We start from the raw sequence: 12,480 nt of genomic DNA, 5'->3' as shown, positions 1-12,480 counted from the left end.
GGGAAGGGAATCGAAGGGCGTCAATACGTTCGACGTTGAAAGGTATTTTGATAGCGGTGAAAAGCTGAACATTATTGCATATTTAAATCGTGCACTAAGTGAGCAAATTTCGTGACTGCCGTTCACTTCGAGTAACTGATGTCCGATGCGTTGGGCGAGGATTTTTGAAGTGGAATAATTGAATAAATTGTAGCCGTAAAGGACCGTGTTTGTCATCGGCGTCTTTGACTGTCTGCAAATGTTGTCAATTCAGAATTATGAATTCATAAGCCAATTTTACAATGTCATCAATTTAATCCAAATTTTCTCGTTCCCCAAGTTCCCGTGAACTGTGTGAACTGGCACAATATGAAGTTTAACCCTTTGCGGTCGGAATTAATTTCTCTTGAAAGAGATCCTTTTATATTTCCACGTTAATAATATTTTGTTTATACCGAGTACCGTTACCTATTATTCATAGAAACTACCTATATATTTGTGAAAAAGTTCATTAGACATTAAAATTCGTTTAGAAAAAAATTAAAGTATTACATCGTTGAAGAAAGTATTTAGTATAATTCCTTACTGTGATGGCTAAGAGCAGACAAACGATCGCAAAGGGCTAATAAAAGAAGGTAACAATAGATACACAATAAAAAGATATCTTTACTTGTCAGAAGTGGGATTCGAACCCACGCCTTCAGAGAAGACTACGACCTGAACGTAGCGCCTTAGACCGCTCGGCCATCCTGACTCTTGACGTTTTTTATTGAATAGCGTAACCAATTGCAGGTTGGAGTAAAATTACACAATGATTCATTCTTCCTGAAATTATTTACTTTACTTTTTAAATACTTTTGTATACAGCGCTGACTCGATTATATACAGTTTTTGATTTCTTTTCACTGTATATAATCGAATCCTATATATAATCGAGTCATTTTTTTATTTGTTTTAATTGCAGATTTTGCAAAGAGGAATATGGTTTTTGATTCATCCCCTTTAAGTCAGAAGGCACCTTTCTCGCATAAAAAAAAATATTCAGATTCTCGCAGGAGGTGATAAACGATCATATTTGATGAAAAAAATCCTCCTACGCATATGTTCGAATTTCAACAATGACAGAGTTAAAGAACTTTTTTTTTGTTTCGGACCTCAAACTGGCTCTACATTAAAAAGTACGCTACGGAAGACGATTCTAATGCTTTCATTTGAAAGATTAGAAAATTTAGTACAGGATATAGTAGTAGAACAACTAAATTCAAGCAAAATCTTCAAAAATCACGATTTTTACACCACTGTACATAAACTTCACCTTAACGTTTTTTTTTATCAATCCGTTTATTTTTACAGGCTCAATTACATAAGTTTAAAGGAGCCATACTCCTGACTATATTTCTACTAACATATATTAACATGTTTCCCTAATTCTATGGTTAATAAAATAGGAAACCGATTACTCGCGGTCGACTCGAGTTTAGAAGGGTGACACATTTTCATTAGGAAAAGGATGGGAAGTAAGGAGATGTGTTAACACTCACACTCACATTCACATTCTCATTCACACTGACACTTCACACTCAATTCTTAAAACTATCCTTGCATCTAATATGTATTTACAATTTAACTTATTCTAATGTTAGTAGGATAGGAGCCGATAGCTCGTGAAGGTCAAAAAGGAAGGGAAAAGGATGTATGAACACACACACACTCGAAGATCGATAGCTTTAAGGAAAACATATATTTGGGACATGTAACCAAGGTCTAACCGAGCAAACACATCTCTCACCGGAACCTTGAGCTGCTTCCTCGAGCCCGAAGGGGGTTTCCTAAATTCGATCTGGCGACAAGATATAACTCGCACGACCAAACAACGTGTTCGATGTCGTGGTAACCATGGCCACAACCGCAGAGATTGCTGTCGGCAAGATTAAAACGAAAAAGCAGCGCGTCTAACGAACAGTGATTGGACATGAGTCGGGAGAAGGTGCGAATAAAGTCCCGACTTAAGTCCAGACTTTTGAACCACAGATTGAGGCTAACCTTAGGGATAATTGAGTGAAGCCACCGGCCCAATTCATCTTCGTTCCATCTGCGTTGCCAGTTAGCGATGGTATTTTTACGGACTAAAGAATAAAATTCATTGAAGGCGATTTGACGCTGATAAATGTCGCCTTCAATCGCACCCACCTTTGCTAATGAGTCAGTCCTCTCATTACCCGGAATCGAGCAATGTGAAGGGACCCAGACAAAGGTGATGAGATAACAGCGTCTGGATAAAGTACTCAAAATTTCTCGTATTCTCTCAAGGAAGTACGGCGATTGCTTTTCCGGCCTCACTGAACGGATAGCTTCGACAGAGCTAAGACTATCCGTTACAATGTAATAGTGTTCAACAGGTCGTGAGGCGACGTTGTCCAGCGCCCAGTGTATTGCTGCCAATTCAGCAATATACACTGAGCAAGGATTCTGAAGACTGTGGGAGGTGCTAAAAAATTCGTTGAACACTCCAAATCCTGTGGACTCATTCATAGAGGACCCATCAGTAAAGTACATATTATCACAATTGATACGCCCATACTTTGCATTGAAGATCGTAGGAACAATCCCCGATTGATGATAATCTGGAATTCCATGGATTTTCTCCTCCATGAACAGATCAAAATGTACAGAGGAATTGATGTAGTCAGGAAAACAAACACGGTTGGGAGTATACGAAGAAGGATCAACCTGCATGGAGACGAATTTATGATATGAGCTCATGAATCCAGAATGAAAATTTAGCTCGATCAGCTGCTCAAAATTTCCGATCACCAATGGGTTCATGACCTTACACCGGATGAGGAACCGAAGAGATAATAAATTGAAGCGATCTTTTAGTGGGAGTACGCCTGCCAAAACCTCGAGGCTCATGGTATGCGTTGAGGGCATACATCCCAACGCAAAACGGAGACAAAGATACTGAATTCGCTCGAGTTTAATGAGGTGTGTTTTGGCAGCTGATTGAAAACAGAAACTGCCATACTCCATCACTGAGAGAATAGTTGTTCGATACAACATTATAAGATCTTCGCGATGGGCTCCCCACCAGGTGCCGGTAATTGTACGGAGAAAGTTTATTCTTTGTTGACATTTTTTACTCAGATACCTAATATGGGCCCCCAAGTACATTTGGAGTCGAAGCAGACCCCAAGATACTTGAATGACATAGCATGAGTGATCGGTTTACCCAAAAGTTGAAGCTTTGGTTTTGCTGGTCTATGCTTCCTAGAAAAAACCACCATCTCTGTTTTCTCCGTGGAGAATTCGATCCCTAGCCCAATGGCCCAGGTTGAAAAATTGTTCAAAGTATCTAGTAAGGGTCCTTGCAGGTCGGATTCGTTTGATCCTACGACAGACACCACTCCATCATCTGCAAGTTGCTTAGGCTGCACCTTAACGTTGAAAGGTTGCATTTCTGATGATGATGATGATGGTCCCGCCTCCTTCCCCTACAGAGGTTTGAGCAAGACGAGTTATCTAAAAGATAATTTATTTTTTTTTCAACATTGAAATCAGTTTAGCAAACATGAAAAACGAACTGATTTTATTTACAGATATAAGTTCAAAAATTGCAATGTCCAAAAAAGCCAATACTCAGTCATGTCCGCCACAGAGCCGATACGGTCCCGACGAGGCCCTTGCAGCCAAGTGGTCCACCAGAGCACAAGTCCAACCGCCAGCCTTGTTTTAGATTGACTTTGAATACCCTCATTCAGAGAAATCGAGAAAATTTCCTTTACGAAAAATTCCTAGACCGGCACTTAAAAAAAACTTTCAATTTAATATACTTTATATCTGTGTCTCGCGCGCGACGCTCAAACTTTTGTAGACTACTTTTATTTTTTTTTTTTAAACTAATACAACTATAAGAACGACAAAATAAAAATAAAAATAGTCCATCATCACCAAGATCATGACAGACATAATAGAGATCAATACAAATTTAAAAAAGATGATTTAAAAAAAAATTTAATAATCTACATAATATAATCCGTTCAAAAACTTCGTCAGATTCATTGAAAATATTGAAAACAAATTGCAAAAAAATTGTCCACATTCAATTATCCGTTCGTATAAAACTTCGTCAGTAAAGATCTTCGTCATAAAAATAAACAAAAACTCGTTCAGCTGTTAAGAGAACACAGCTTTTACATGTGAAATACAGTGCCTCTTAAATTCTGTAAGTGTTGTTGCGCATTTAATATGTCTTGGCATCGAGTTGAACACATTTATTCCTTTGAAGTACAACGAATTTTGTGAAGCACATGACAAGAAATTAGGTGTTCTTATTTCATTCGCGTTTCTGGTGTTATAACTATGAAAGTCAATTCCTCTTTCAACTCGATCACACAAATATCGAGGCAGCAAACCTTTAACTACTTTGAAAATGAACACCATAGTTAAATAAACAATCCTTTGCTTCACGGATAACCATTGCAGAGCGTCCAACATTAAAGATGAGGAAGTGAATCTGTTACATTTTAGTATCAACCGCATTATTTTGTTTTGCAAGCGCTGTAATCTCGATATTTGTGTGTCATTGGCTAAAAATAAAATGGAAGAGCAAAAGTCTAAATGAGGAGAGATGATTGATTTGTATAGCTGTATTTTGCTGCAAATAGTTAAATCGTTTTTCAATCGACATAAGATTCCATACTTCTTGGCAATTTTCTTGATGACATTGTCAATGTGAGTGTTGAACTTGAGTTTGTCATCAATAATCACGCCAAGATATTTAATGTCCCGAACTCGATCAATAGTCTCATTATCAATAACGATGGAGACGTTTTCATTTAAACGATTTCGCGAGATTACCATATATTTAGTTTTACTTATGTTCAATTTCAATTGCTTATACTTCAACCATCTACTTAAAGAATGTAAATCTCCATTCAAATGTAAAACGACCTGATCTAAATCATTAGCTGCAATGAATAACACAGTATCATCTGCAAAAAGATTGATATCACAAAATCGTAAAACTCTTCCCATGTCATTGATATACATAATAAATAAAAGGGGCCCTAATACACTTCCCTGAGGTACTCCAAGATTATTCCCTAGGGGATTCGAAATTGTATCATTAAAAATAGTCCGTTGAGTTCTGTCATTTAAATAGCTTTCGAACCATTTATATGCAGTACTCGTAAATCCAAAGCGCTTAATCGTGTTCAACAACAAGGGCCTAGAAATTGTTTCGAAAGCGCGTTTTAGATCCAAAAAAACAGCAATGATATTCTCTTTGCACTCTAGTTTCTCTTTCCATTTTGCTAATACCAAGTTCAATGCGGTTTCACAGGAATGACCTTCCCGATATCCCGATTGTTCTGGTATTAGCAAAGCATTGCAATTTAAATATTCCAGCAGCTGGCCTTTAACGACTACTTCTAATATTTTCTCTAGCGTGTGCAACATATTGATGGGACGAAACTCTTCGGCTTTAATCGTTCCAGCAACCTTTTGAATTGGAACTATTAAAGATTCCTTCCACACCTTAGGCACATGCCCAGTTAGCAAAGATTTATTAATAAGGTCCAGCAAGATGTGATCGATGACATGAAAGCAATCTTGAATAACTCTAGCATTGACATTATCCACTCCAGCCGTTTTTCCTAAAGAAAAGCAAATAGTTCTAAGTTCATTTAATGTAATTGGGTGAAAACTTTCAAATCTACAACTACTGTTAACCGGCTGTTTTATTTCATCAGGTTCATCAACCAATTCAATGGACTGATTGATCAATGAAACACTATTGACAAAATAATCGTTAAACTTGGATGTTATAGCCTGTTCAGACTGTTCAAGTGTGCCATTAAAAGTTATGGAACGCGGTTTGTTATTACTAGGTTTTAATAAAGATTTCAAAATTTTCCATAACTCCTTGCTGTTGCTTTGATGCAGATCAATCTTCCTCTGAATATATTCACAACGAGTTTTCTTAATCGACTGTGAATATATATTGCGCGCGTTTGTGTACATATTCCAATGATTTCCATCATTTGTTCTACAAAATTTCTTGTACCATCTGTCTCTCTCACGTTTAAGGCGTAAAAGATCCAAATTGTACCAGCTGTTCGAGTTTTTCATAGGAACAAATTTTTGCGTAACAAGCCGATTTGTACACTCTTTCAAGGTATTAGTTAGAACAGCTGATGATTCATCTAAATTACCGACCTCGAATGGAAAATCCAGGTTTCTCACTACGAGATTCGAAACAGCATGCTTCGAATATTTCCTCCAGCACTTTAATTTCACAACATCTTCATTTACCACGAGATTATCTACAATATTGATAATTAAAGTCTCATGATCGGTTATTTTCAAGTTGGTATCCGTGACTGTGTAAATAGTATCAAAATTGGAATAAACATGATCAATTAAAGTTTTACTGTGCCTGGAAATGCGAGTAAATTCATGTACTGTTTGTTTCAAATTGAAGAAATCGGATACACGCTTCAAATGGTTCGAATTGTAGTCATCACGCCAATTAATATTGAAATCACCAGCTAATATATTCAATTTGCTAGAGTCAAGGAACATTTCAAGCCAGTTTTCTAAAATTTCAACAAAACGCAAGTCGCTTGAGCTGGGACTATGATACAAAACACCAAAATTACCCATCTTCATGCCATGTTCAACTGTAATGCCCAAGAACCAGTTACCATCAAACACTTCGTTGAGGCGAAGATTGAATTGAACGGATTCTCTGACATAAATAGCAACACCGCCAGTGTGCCTAGAATGTGATAAACACGCAGCAACATTATATCCCGGAATACTATACTGATCAAATGATTCTATTTCAACAATGTGTGTTTCAGACAAAAGGACTAGAAATGGACGCTTTTCCTCAACAATCTGACGTAACGCTACGTAGTTTGTTGACAGTCCCGCAATATTCAAATACAAAATATAATATTGGTTCACAATTCTTCTGGAACCTGGTTGCTATTTATTGAAATGCAAGCTGCTTTTTTTCAAATCAAAAAGTCTCTGATATACTAAACATTCAGAGCTAAATGCGGCATGATTGACGTCCAAATTCAATTTCCGTTCTGTATTCATTTTCAAACAATTAACACATTTCAACACAGTTGACTTGCATTCAGATGTCTTGTGTTTCTGACTACACCTTGAGCAGGTTTCAAAATTTTGTTTGCAATCCGTGCTCTTGTGTCCAAATTCTCCACATTTGAAGCATCTTAATACATTAATCGCAGGAACTACGGAGCACCGATCGAACCCCACATTTACTTTTTTCGCGTTCAATAAACAGTTATATGTGTCAACATCTACTTCAATTACAGCAGTAAACTTATTGTAGGTGAAGCGTGGATTTTCGTACACATTTAAAACCTTTACATCTTTTATTTCGATGCCTTCATTCTCACTTCGGAGGTAATCAATGAAAACATCGGAGGAATGCTGATCGCTCATGCCCACGATTTTTAATCTGGGCACCGATATGGGAACAACAGCACTATACTTCTCACCCAAATTGCTTTCGATGTCATCTTTCACATTATCTATATTAGCTCCAGTTGCACACTCAACAATGATGGAGCCATTTCTTCCATTTCTGAAATTACTAATTTTGTGTGTTCTTGGATCTAATTTTGTCTTCAAATGCTTCCGAGTATCTTCGCAAGCTTGTTTGGACTCTTTAGGCTTGATTACAATAACCGGATGAGTCTTACGATTACTTTGCATGATACTAGTACTATTACTATAACCCATTATCTTATTGTTGTTAGAAGTGTTCGCACTTTTAACAACATCCGCAAAACTAATTTTATTTTGATGTACATTATCATCATCATTATTTTGAAATTTTCGTTTCTTACGTTTCGGAATATTTTGGTGCGATTCAGAATGAACTGTACCAGGTTCAATGAGCAAGTCATTCTTTGCAGCTAAATTATTTTGCGCGTTAATTGTTAAAATAGAACTAGTCATAGATTCCAATTTCTCACAAATCAATTTTTCAAGAGACCCATTTACATCTTGTCTCAATTCTTCCATACCGCACTTTAACGCGCTGTCTATCTGAGCAGCGATCTGATCTCGCATGCCCGTAAGCGAGTCAGAGAGTGAAGATAATTTCATCACCTCTTTTTCTATCTTACGCACATCCGAAATAACATCGCTCTGCTCACCACAACCCTGGTCCGATAGACAATCATTGCATTTGAACAATACATTTACATTCTCCGTGATAAGCTTTGCCGTTGCTTTAGTAAGAGAAGTACAGCGGTAGTGGAACACACCGCTACACTTCCCGATACAGCAAACCGGCAAATCGCTTATTACAATCCCCAATTTACACAGAGAACATTCCATTGCCAATTCCAATACAGATTAAAGCGGGACGCTTTAAGTGTTGTGTAATACAACACAACAAACACCATACAGAAAAGAGAAATAAAAACAATACCGCCACAGCTGCTATATGAGAAAAATAGCACGCTGGGGCGAACGAGAAAAATTGAAATAAACAAGAATCAGCTGATGTGCCAGCTGTTCCTCTACTTAGCTGATAAAAAATACACAACGGGCACACGATCGAAATATTCTTTCGCTGCACACAACAGTATTTCACACGTAAATTTTTTTTTCAACAATCACAGCACAAAGCACACTTGTATGTCTACCATGATCACAGAAAATAAGCCATATTTGAAATATAAAAACAATATTTATTTTCCAAACTATATATAATCGAGTCCAAAATTGTATATAATCGAATCAAAAATAATCGAGTCCGACCTGTACTTCCACATTCTTAGAGACAATCCGCAGTTAAGCCAGCTGAACGAATACCCCGATACTAGAAAGATTCCGAGTGCTCTTTTTTTGGAAGTGAACAAATCGCTAAACAAACTGGAATTTGTTTTTCAAATTCTATGAAATTTACTTTTCTTTGCTTAATTCTATGACTAGTAGGACGAAAAAACGATTTTTCGCGGACGATTCAGGTTATAAAAACGGATGTCGACTAGTTTTATTCACTAATTATTTCCCTGAGTGTGATATTCGTCTCGTGAGTCGCGTTATAGGCAGAGACGAGGCTTTCTGAAAATTGTTTAAAATTGTTTTCCCACGCCTATAACAAAGGTTTCTCATATCATGTATTCCATAAATTAAAGTTACATTTGATTATTGTAGTACAACATTGTTACATATTTTGTATCAAATCACATTTTTTTCGTCATGAAAATTTGGTCGTGAGTTTAGAATTGACCTATCATTCAATCCGAGATTGAAATCTATCTGGTCTGGAACCTCTCTGTTGTCTGTTCTCGTCTGAGGTTATAGATATCACCGAAATAAAACGCAAGCCTTCGTGGCGCAATCGGTTAGCGCGTTCGGCTGTTAACCGAAAGGTTGGTGGTTCGAGTCCACCCGGGGGCGCTATTCTTTCACTCTATGAATGCTACGATACAAAGTTATGTACGATCATTCGTTGCGTGTACAACACACAACACCGACTGGACAACATCGTTACTGGACGGCGAGGGATCGAGTGCCTTTCTCAAGGCAAGAGAAGAGGGTGGACGTGTGTGGTAGTGCTGGAGTAGAGTAAAGTTTTCCAAGGGCTTTTCTCAAGGTTAGAGGCGAATGAACTGGAAAAGTTGAAAGTCTCTATAAAACATATCTATAATTCTCTACCTTTACTTATGTACAAAATCCAGCTATCATTATAACCACAAACAGGAGACGACATCAGCAGCAAAATTCTAAGCACCAAGAAGCAAAACGGACATATCATCAATATGCACCAATCAAGCAAAGGATCGGACGAATGATTTTTGTTGAATTAGGAAAGTTGCGCAATGTCTAAGATGACCAAATAAACAGAGAACAGATTTTGAAACCAATCTTATTGGATTAATAAAGGCGATAATAAAACTTAACAATGCATCATTTTTGGATGTACATTTTTGTTTTCTATACTTTATACAGGTCGGACTAGATTATCCGGAGTATTGATTTTTTTTTTCACTTCGGATAATCCAATCATAAAAAAAAACGATTTTTTTCTCGGCAAACGTAAAACTCGTAAACGGTTTTATCCAGCTTGGACCCATTTGTATGTTTGTGACTTTGTAACTTTGTAACTTTGTCTGTAGCGCTGTACCACATTAATAGAAATTTAACCCCCTTCCTGTTGACCGATTGATCTGAAATTTGGAACACACCTTTATATTCCATGATCTTGAAAATCCAAAATGGCGGACGCTACAAAATGGCGGATTACATATTTTCTCAGAACCCCATCAATATGGATATCAAATGAAAGGGATTGACTAGTAAAACACAGTTATTTATGAAAAATGCAAATCCAAAATGGCCGCCATCACAAATAACCCCAAATAAAAAAAAATCTTTTTAAATGGTTTCATTCAGCTTGACCTAGAGCACAGTTATTTATGAAAAATGCAAATTCAAGATGGTGTCCACTACAAAATGGCGGATTACATATTTTCTCAGAACCCCATCAATATGGGTATCAAATGAAAGGGCTTGATTAGTAGAATACAGTTATTTATGAAAAATGCAAATCTAAGATGGCGGCGACTACAAAAATAGTGGAAATATCGATAAACAATTCCGGGTGAAAATTCAGGCAAAATCAAAAATGCAAATCCAAAATGGTCCCCATCATAAAATGGCTCCATATTTTTTTTCAAAGCCCCATCAATATGAGTATCAAATGCAAGTGCTCGATTGGTAGAACACAGTAGATCATGGAAAAGCCAAATCCAAGATGACTACAGTTCCCAAATAAAACATTACTTTTTAATGGTTTCATTCAGCTTACCCTGTTTGTATGTATGTTTGAGTGTTTGTAGGGTTGTCCCAAATTAATTGAAAAATTGACCCCGTTCCTGTTGACTGATTGATCTGAAATTTGGAACATACTTTTAATTCTACTGTCATTATAAAACTGCGTATTCCATGATCTTGAAAAATTCAATTTGGCCGTCGCTAAAAAATGACTGAATGACTTGGAATCCCCTCAATATTGGTATCAAATGAATTTGACTAATAGAATACAGTACATCATCGAATTATTTCGAAGGAAGTTAGGTAAGAAACAAAAATTGAAATAACGTAAATTTTTTACTAGTGACCATTCTATCCTGGATTCCTCGAGTCGAGAAGACGTACCACGCTAGATATGGGGTACAGTCTAGGGGGCGTTGCTGATTAATGGTCAGCTGCATCCCAATAGAAATTATCCCGTGTCGGGCACAGGTACAGAGCATTGGAGACAGTAACATCACAATTACGAAAATGTGGCGAAACACTCTGGTCACCCGATCATTATCACGAATCAGATAAACGATTGTCCACACATACACACACCCTTCAATGAAATTAACAATAGACACTCAGATCTCCACACAATTGTGAACCACATAAGCTGTAAATATTATTTTATAATTTAGTGTACAATAGACTATCGGACAGTATACACGCGTTCATTTACTCCCGAACCGAAACCGAGAAGTCCCCCAAAAATTGGTGACCCCGACGGAACAATAGTTCCACATCCGAAACAGTTTTTTGAGATCGCGTATACTCGATCGCGTCAATTTTCACCCCGTGTGAAAAACAATTTTGTGAAACAGTCACAATGACTGACGGTGAAGCCACACTTCGAACAGCACCGTAAAAGCTGAAAATAGTGAACCCGCGGTAATCGCTAAGATCAACTATCCAGATTTCGACCCGGACGATGTCGATACGTGGTTCATTTGCCTGGAAGCCGCGTTTAGTGTCAACCAGGTCAAACATGACAAACAAAAGTTCTATGCAGTGATAGTGGCGCTTGGACCGCGTGCGAAATTTTTCCATTCCGCCATCGCTCAGTGCAATATGTCCATGAACAATGACCGCTACGATACAATTAAAGCGGCAGTCATTGCACATTTTCGGCCATTGGAGACTCAGCGTCTGACCAGCTTACTCTCGGGAATGACGCTTGGTGACCAAAAACCGAGTGTCCTGTTGTCCGAAATGAGACGTTTAGGTGGCGAAGGTTGTACGGACACAGTGCTCACGAATTTGTGGCTACGTGCCCTGCCTAATACCGTCCGTTCAATTATCGCTTCAATGTCAACCGCCACACTTGATGAGCAAGCGAAGGTCGCTGATAAAATCATGGAAGCGCCCCGCAACGAAGTTTCGACAATCCAGTCTCCTGAACGTACGACGATTTCCAGCTTGGAACACCGAATCGAAGTGCTAACTCGCCGCTTCGATGAAGTTTTCTCGAGGGATTCCCGACGACGAGGGCGTTCTACAGGCCGCCATCAATCCCGTTCGCCTGGACAACGCGATGGAACGCCGTCACGACCGAAAGCAGCTCGCCGTTGGATATGCTGGTTCCACTATCGCCACGGAGTACAGGCTCGGAAGTGCGAGAAACAAAAAGGAGATAACGCAAATGTT

At 38.0% G+C, this 12,480-nt stretch overlaps 2 non-coding genes across 2 annotated transcripts; one reads left to right on the top strand and one right to left on the bottom strand.

The window, feature by feature from the left end:
- Nucleotides 1-650: 650 nt before the first annotated feature.
- Trnal-cag (transfer RNA leucine (anticodon CAG)) lies at nt 651-733 on the bottom strand. Its single transcript has one exon. It is a non-coding gene; the product is annotated as a tRNA-Leu (tRNA).
- Nucleotides 734-9,358: 8,625 nt separating this feature from the next.
- Nucleotides 9,359-9,432, top strand: Trnan-guu (transfer RNA asparagine (anticodon GUU)). The gene has a single exon. It is a non-coding gene; the product is annotated as a tRNA-Asn (tRNA).
- Nucleotides 9,433-12,480: the final 3,048 nt, after the last annotated feature.

This window comes from Toxorhynchites rutilus, chromosome 1 (assembly GCF_029784135.1).
Source record: "Toxorhynchites rutilus septentrionalis strain SRP chromosome 1, ASM2978413v1, whole genome shotgun sequence".
Lineage (NCBI taxonomy): Eukaryota > Metazoa > Arthropoda > Insecta > Diptera > Culicidae > Toxorhynchites > Toxorhynchites rutilus.
The sequence above is the reverse complement of the archived record's forward strand: the minus strand, read 5'-3'. Positions and strand labels throughout refer to the sequence as shown.